Here is an 8,579-nt window from a genome sequence, read left to right on the forward strand (position 1 = left end):
CATCCCCGGCTTCATTAGAGACAGTTAAACCTGATTCATCCTGTCTCCAGCCACTCCCTGACTTGTCTCCCGAAAACCAGCACACACCGAGGAGAGGCGTTCCCCAGCCAGGTCAGGTGTCAGAGGCAGCTACTCCAGCAAGCTGGTGTGAGTCAGAGTGTTTGGGAACCGCTCCAAGCTATTGGAAAAAAACAACTCCCAAATTAGCTGGGGTGGCTCCCAAGCGAATCCACCTCCGCGGGGAAGGAGGTGATCTAATGAAAGCGTGCGGTCAGAAATCAAAAGAGCCTGGAAAGCATTCCAAGCTGCATAATAAGATTTCACATTTCATATCTTCAAAGCATTAAGTGAACATTATCTAATTAATCCTCACAACACTCCTCAGAGATATTATCCCTATTTTACAGGCGGAGAAACCAAGGCACAAAGTTAAGTCACTTGCCTGGGGCCGGAGAAGGGAGTGTCAGAGCTGGGATTAGAGTCCAGGAGTTCCTGGCGCCCAACTTTTTCCTCAGACTACTGGGTCATGTGTCTTCCCTGCAGGGAAGATAATAATGAGCCCATAATTACCCATACAAATTCCCAGTGACCAGGCTAACCCGTCTGTATAAATCTATTTGTAATTCCAATAAACACACCCACAATTTAGCTGTGTCCAGGAACTACCAGTGTTCTCTCAGCCACAGGAAGCCAGACCTTGAAATAGGGGCTATTCTTTGACAGAGTAAATCCTAGCTCCAAGACACTCCAATGACCATTGGAGAACGTCATGTCACTTGTAAATCCCTGGTGATCATCCTTGAATGACATGAGCACTGTGGGAGCTGTGGTGGCAAAGTAAGGTTTGTGGAGAAAGGGAATAGAGCTGGAAAAAATGGACAAGCCCTTTGGGCATACATGCCCTTTTTCAAGCCTGATGCAGAAACAGAAACTCTGTGCTCGGTATAGGGTGAGGGCACCTCCTCATCATCAAAAAGAGGTTGTGTGCCCAAATGCATTGCTCAGCTCTGTCTGCCAGTCTCATAAAATACGTGACCCCTTCCACACATAGACATGGTTCCCTGAAATGGCCTTGAGCAGACTCAACTGCAGCGTCACTGGAAAACCCAGGGCACTCAAAATTCCCCATGCCTTCGACTCTTTCCCCATCCTGCCCAGGGGAAGAGGGAAGCAATCTGCGGTCTCCCCACTTCTTGAGCTCCTGTGTACATCCCAAAGAGACAGCTCTGCTCTAAGACACCCATTGTGGCCAGGGTTTACCCTGTTATTCCAGCATGATGAGACCTCTGTGATTATACTGTGAGTGTGTGAGTGTGTGTGAGTGTGTGCAACTGTGGCTGTGTGTCTGTACTTCTATGGCACTCTGTTCCCTCTTCTACCAATATGGTTGAACCCAAGTGAGCTGAGGCTTAGACATTGTGCCTAGAGCCCTCCATCATTCAAGATTTTTCTGCTGTCAACTCAGCAGGAACTCCTTTCCACAAAACCTCTAACATCCCTACTCAAACTCAACTTACTGTTGCTCCAGAAAAGAGATCACCATGAAATTCCCATGTGGGATGTGATACACTGCTGTGTCAAGCAGCATACATTATTTTAGCTGAGTCTTGCATGTCTGCCTGGCTCTTCTCCCATGCTGTGTTGTCTACTCTTGCTTGCAATGTACTTTGCCAGGGACACTTATCACTCCTGCCGGGGGCCAGCACAGCACCCCACTAGACACTGTGAAACATAGGAATAGCCCTTCTTCCTACCATGTCAGCCTCTGTGCTTGGGTCAGACAGCTCACAGTGATGCCAGAACTATTAGCTAACAAAGTTTTTGGTGCTCATGAGACCTATGATGCTGCCTGGGTGTAGGACAGCCCTTGGGATGGGCAGGGACACAGCGAGCAGTTCTATCTTCTCTACCACAGTCAGGACTCAGGCTCACTTCCCAAAGCCATATCACCAGAGTGGTAAGGACTTACCTGGGTGCCTTCTCTCTAGGCACAGAGTTGCCATTTCCCAGCCAGGTGATGCCACAGGTAACTACCTAAGGCTCCTGGAGGTTTGCTTCTGCTCAGGCACCAATGTCAGAGATCCTCCCATGCAGCTGAAATGCTGTTTAATATTCTAATTCCTCTGATTCACAGTGACATGGAGGAGCTCATCTGCTACTTTTCAGAACCTTAAGCAGTATTTCAAGGCCATGCCTGGCCAGCAGCAATGATGAGCTCCAGATAATTTATGCTGGCTGAAAGCAGTCCTACACCGGCCACAGTGCATCCTTAGACCACTGGCCTATTGTCTTTTGGAAGTCTGGGGTTTAGAAAGGGCAAGGAGGATGGGACAGCCTTGGGGAGACACAGGAGGCCACAGCAAGTGTCTTCAAAATGGGAAAAGAGAAGGTTGAGGAAGGGGCAGCAACAATGAGATTTCCTCCAAGAAGGGTTGGACACTAAGCATCTGTAACTGCTCTGTGTGGTGTGATGGCACCTTATCGTTGAGAAGACAACAAAAGGGCATTTCAAAGATTAAAAAAAAAAAAAGTAGCCATCTCTATCAAGCTCCAGGCTGCCACATCAGAACCCCAATGGGCTGTGGGACAGGATTATAATTGCAGGATTATAAAGGAGCATTTGGGAACATGAACAACTCTTCGTCAGCCAAGAGTCGCACAGTAAAGCCAACTGCTTATTAACATAAGAAGGACCACTCAGCATTTAGTCTCGTATTTCTCAAACTTGTTCAATATCTGCTCTGATCCCAAGCTTTTAGTGCACCCCTTTGAAGAAATTCATTGTGATGGCAGTGCTTTCAAAGTACAGAGTAGTAGCTTCTGCTGAGGGTAAAGTGCTTTGCACAGATAACTGCTTTGTTGCTGTGCTAAAATGAGAGATGCAGCTTTTTGGAAAATCTGACTTTTCCTTTATTTTTTATAATTTCTTATAACTGTTTTTATTTATATATCCAGAATTATCATTAAAAGAAATTAAAGCCACACTTTTTTTACTAAAATACTTTCATGTTAATTTTTTTAAAATAATTGTGGTAAATGAACATACACGTTTCATCTAACCTTTATATTTATGAGCAGATTTACTCTTGTGAGAAATCAAATTGCCTTTTCCTCACTTTTTTGATCCAAGAACCAAGAACTTCTGTGCAAGAACTTGCGTAATCAGTTTATCAAGTCATTGATGTTTTCACTGCAATAATTACCCGAAGTTCAGAAGAGCTTCTTGTTGGGTCATCTCTCCTACTGAGCTGTAAAAATAAAAATATATATGCCTGTGTATATCTCTCCCCACACATGCAGACCTTTGTGTAAAAAAGGATTGACAATAAATGCTGACAGACAAAAATTATATTATTCCAGAAAAACTGCAAACCATACAAATAATTTTTTTCTGTGTATGACATGTTTTAATGACATAAAGCAATAGTATGAAATGGCCTGTTGGAGGCTTATGAGACACTGACAGCTGTAAGCATTTCAGAATGCTGTATTAAAAACATCTGCAGAAAGGAAAAAATAACATTAAAAAAGGAAAGCAATGAAAAGTTGAGAACACTCCCAACTCCTCACATCCAATTTGTTGTCTAGTAGCTGCTGAAACCAGGAGTGACCAAGACCTGATTCTAATAACCTAAATATAGCAAGGGCCAGATCTTTGGGATCTGGGACAATGTGCCTCAAGTTACACATTTTTGTCTTACATTCCCCAGCTTGTGGAGCATGTGTTTTGTGAAATGTGTTTGTGCAGCTATCACATGGAAAGTGGTTCCAATAAGCAATGTAACCACTGCATCACCAATTTCTTACCAGTTCTGGTCTAACACATGTTTCACTCAACGTGCTCAAGACAGCTTTCAGACATGAAGAGATACTGGGCTGCAGAGGAAGACTAAAATGTTTGCTGAGGATATTGTGTAGTAACGGGAAAATACATGTGGAGTCGATCACCCAAAATCCAGATGCAGCTACTGTTCGGCATCTGCTTCTGCTGTTTCTAATTTTGTTTTTCCTGAAGCTGAGTTACCATACCTTTGGTGTCCTCAGCTACCTGTCTGCTGGCATGCAGACAAGGAATCCAGAAGGAGGTGACCTCATGGTGCCTCTATGGCCAAGTAACACAAAAGGGTTTAAAAGACCCAAAGAAACTCAACCCCCTTCCCCAGCCTCCTAAGCTGGAGCCATGAGCTGGTCTGATCTCTGAGTAGGGGCACTTCAGAGGCAACCCTGCTGGTCTCAGAAGGCTCCTGAGCCTCTTGGCCATTGCAAAGCAGAGAGATGAGTCTCACTCGGAAGGGCAGGCAGGAGGAATCCTTCCAGAAAACTGGTACACAAAGAGACTTGGGTGAAGTATTGCAGTTTCAGTTGCTAAATGAATGACTTGCAACCATGGACGGAAGCTATTCATCCTATTTTGTTGGAGAAAAATATACCTCTGCAAAGTGAAACTGGAATTGTAATACTTTGTGAAATACTGTTCTGTTTCCTAAATAGAATCATTAGTGTTTAAAGGTGGGAAGTATCAATAAAAAGACATATATGTGCAACTTTTCTTTTATGTAAAATTTTTAAATTAAATTATAAATTATTCAATGCCATTTTATAAGAAAACTTTCTAGATTTGCAGCTAACTCTGGAAGCATGAACATCTGATGCCTGGAAATTGGACTGACAATAAGCATCAAAGCAAAGGTTCTCCAAGCATTTGAAGTTGCTTACTCCTCACGAGACACAAAACCCAAAAAGGAAAAATGTCTCTAGTGGAAACCCATTGAAATGTAGGAAAGCTGAGCAAGCACGTTAAGCCATTGAAACAGGAAACTAAGTCCCTCTTGAGAACAGGATGAATTTGAAAATTTAAAAGCCCAACGACAAGGTCAAATTCCTGAGACTTCAGTTACTGAGCATCAGCTGAGCTGTGTGTACTCTCAAAATGCCAAGTAATGCAACTGCACATAGCCTAAGTGAAAGAAGGTTTGATTACATTTGGAGCATTTGGATGATACTCTCAGGCACACGGTGTGACTCTTGGGCATGGTCCTGTGTAGATATAAGGGTTGGACTTGATGATCCTTATGGGTCCCTTCCAGCTCAGCATATTCTGTGATTCTGTGACCCTTTGCAACTTCTGCATCCTAACCTGCACATATCCATGGACAGTCTCTACCTCAGCTGACATGTAAGTTGGGCAGCTGCAGTAAGGACTGAGCTGGAGACACAGTGGTCCTTTGTGCATCTGGTCTAAAGCCTGTAAGGAGCTCTTTGGTAACTTCACTTTTGGCTTGAGTCAAGATCTAATGAAGTGAAAGGAGAGCCACTACAGTTACTGATCTGTTATACGTAGACAGTACTTCTGACATGGAGATACACATTCCCCTTTGCACTTAGTGTGTTACTGGAAGAAAGTCTCAAGGCATGAACAGAATCTTTTTGATTTTTCTCCAAGTTGTTTGGAAACAAACCAAATCTCACAAAACTTTTCACTGAAGTGTTGCTCTTCAGCATCAGTTTTACTTCCAGCAGTCCATTTACCCAAAGCCATCCTTTGACAGATATGAAGTATCCCTTCCTCTTGCCAACCCACAGGGAATTTCATGGGCAATCACTTCCTGCTTCCATCTTGAACCAAGGACTCATAGAAAGATTTATTTCTGAGCAAATATCTGAAAGCTTCTCTAGTTGTGTCTAAATATTTGTGTTCATGTCTACATACCTCTGATGGTGGTGGTCTAAGAGAAGGTCACTCTAAACAAACCTACGTCCTGAGACCTTCACTGCCACTGTCCAAGCGTGCTTGGCCCTGGCAGATGAACCTCAGGATTAAAGGGTGGGCTCAGTTCAGCGCATGCTGTGTCTCACCTAAAAAATCCACTGCGCAGGCTCGAAGGGTTAATGACCTTTCCCAAATCTTTGCTCGCGAAGACTGGCCATTACATGTCTACATAGTAAAGATTGCATCTCATATTAAAGAAAGAGGGAAAAACAAATAAAGGAAGTCTCAGTGACAAAGCGAAGTGATGAAAACCGTGAACCAGTTTGAAGGTAAAACAAATGGCTCCTGGGTCTCAGATCACAGCACTGTAACTTCATTGTTAACATTACTAAATGCAATTTTGCACAGTCTTAGGAGAGGTATTCTGTACAGCACAGCTTTCATAATTAAGAATAAAACTATTGTCTCTTTTCCAAGTCAAATAAACCTTGTTTATCTGGGGGATGGGGAAAGGGGGAGGGACATAAGTGTGGTGAGCTGGTCCGAGAGACAATTTTGAAACTTTAGATCAAGAGGAGTCTGAAAGTCTGAGCTGGGGACAAAGGACCCATCTGCAGCATCACACAGAAAGCTCTCAGGATCCTGGCTGCGAACACTCAGGGCATGTTGAAAGCCTAAGGATGACAGACCTAACCCAGCACTGTGGAGCCAGAGGGCAAACCTGCAGCATGCACAGCATCAAATCCCAGCAGACACAAGCAGAAGGGACACAAAGGCAGTGTGAGCTTTCCCCATCTGCTGCCCTGCCTGCACAATACTGCCTGGACAGGCTTTGAGCTGGCCACAAGGTCAAAGTTACCATGGTGTTGCCTGACAGCAACAAGAATGCATGGACATTCTCAATGCAGGGTGGGATGGGGCTTGCAGATGGAGGAGTTTGTGTTTTAAGTCTCATATGGAGCCACTGAGAGATGGTCTGAGTAAATACTATCAGTCCCATGGGAGAGCAGGCTCAGAAGTTATCAGGGCTAGAGTTAGCTGCCATTCTTCATCAATTCAGTTTGAAGGTCTCCCCTATGCCCTCACTATATTATCACATACTGCTACTTGCTCTGCTGACCACAAGCTAAGAGAAAAAAAAGCTTCAAACAAACATTTTGGTTCTTAAGAAATCTTGCAATTACAAAGATTCACTTTAAATGTGGTGCTTCTGGTGATATGCTTGATGTTCCTTCTTTCATCTACTGGACTCCAGCAATAAAGTCAGTAATTGTGGGCATTCTCACAGTAAGTGCAGCAGGTTCATAGTGCCAACTGAGATATATCGTTTGCAATGATTTGCAAGGTTTGTGGCTAGATTTAGGCTAAGTCCCTGGCAAATTCCAATGCTGACTCCACTGGAAGTTCTTCAGAGACAGCCTCTGGGGCTGTTTTGGATTCAGGCAATTGCTGGTTTGGCCTCTCTCTACTGTCTTCTTGGACATAGCTCTCCTTTGTCTTTCTCTACGTGACATGTATTCCCTCTGAAACAATTAGGACCTTCACAAGCTCTTTGTTTCTAATTCTGGTCAGTCTAGCACAAAGTATATTTATGCTAATTGCATACTGAAAGTACGCTTGGCTTGGTTTTGTTTTTCCTTGTTAGGACTTTAAGAAGATATTTGTCATTGTTGGGAGGAACACTGGAGTTGGGAGAGCTGCAAACTTAAAGGGTCTGCCCTCATCCACTTTATGCTCTGTCCTAGAGTAGCATGGCATAGGGTATTGATGTCTTCAAAGTTTTCCAGCTCTTGATAATTTTAAAATGTCAACTGTACTTTAAAACTTCGTGGTTCCCATCCAAGCAAGCATATTTGTTCTGAACTTGACTAATGTCAGGCTCAGATCTGAGCAGATCTTCCCTTCAATGGAGCAGAGATGGGAGGGAACTAAAAACCTTGTGTCCCTCCTTAGGAAAGTGTGTCCCAAGCCTGAGGCTGTGGATATGGTGCATGAAATGAGCCCTTGAATTGAAAACTAGCTCAGGTATCTCTACATAGCATAGAACATATTCAGGTTTTGCATAGAAGTGGTCTCCAGTGGATGGGCTGTTGAAAACTCTGCTTTGAGTCCCTGCTACCTCACAGGCTCCTTAAGTCATTAGGGTACTGCTAATGCTGTAGTCATATTTCTAACTCTTTTCATGTCTGCACTCTTACCCTGCAGCATAAGGGCTCACATAGGGAACTATAGTCCTGTAGTTATATCATGCAGCTGCCCATGAAGATAAGCCTCTAGCCCCTGCTGTGTCTCAGTCTCCCAGTGAGAAATTGCAAATAATATTTTTATCCCTTCCAGGAAGGTCATGGGAGCTCCTCTGAGGAGCTCAGGAACCATGGTGAGATGTGCCCTGGAAGTGCAGGTTCCTCTGGTCAAAAGAGGGGTCACACTTCATGGTAGCTGAATTCGAACAGTAAAAGAGATAAAAATGTATTTTTAGGAATCTTCCAGAGTGCTGCAAAGAATTTGCTGTTAAGTTAGTGCTGTTACTTAAATACCTACAAACAATGTTTGTCTCCACAATTTTCTTCTTCCCTTCTCTCCTTTTCTCTTTCCTACATTCTTAGGTCTTTTCCCACAGTAAGCTATCTCCAGTATTTCTGCTTTCCATTCCACAGGCTGTCCCCAACAGCAGAAACTAATGTCATGATGCCAACAATTATGATGTAACTGGAACTAAAACATGAGAAAGTTCTGCAAAACAACATTAGTTATCCCCGTACCCTCCACTGCACAGTCCTTCTAAATATGGTATCAGGAGGCTGCTAAGTAATCCAGGAAAATTATATTATCTTGCACAAGCAAGTGTACTACAGCCCCCTTTTAAAAC

At 43.6% G+C, this 8,579-nt stretch overlaps 1 long non-coding RNA gene across 1 annotated transcript; it reads right to left on the minus strand.

Moving 5' to 3' along the window:
- Window positions 1–441: 441 nt before the first annotated feature.
- Window positions 442–8,360, minus strand: LOC108499900. The gene is made up of 3 exons (XR_001875687.1): window positions 8,252–8,360; window positions 3,204–3,248; window positions 442–537 (listed from the first exon to the last, which is right to left on the minus strand). It is a non-coding gene; the product is annotated as an uncharacterized LOC108499900 (long non-coding RNA).
- Between the last annotated feature and the right edge of the window lie 219 nt (window positions 8,361–8,579).

This window comes from Lepidothrix coronata, unplaced genomic scaffold, assembly GCF_001604755.1.
Source record: "Lepidothrix coronata isolate B3197 unplaced genomic scaffold, Lepidothrix_coronata-1.0 Scaffold80, whole genome shotgun sequence".
Classification (NCBI taxonomy): domain Eukaryota; kingdom Metazoa; phylum Chordata; class Aves; order Passeriformes; family Pipridae; genus Lepidothrix; species Lepidothrix coronata.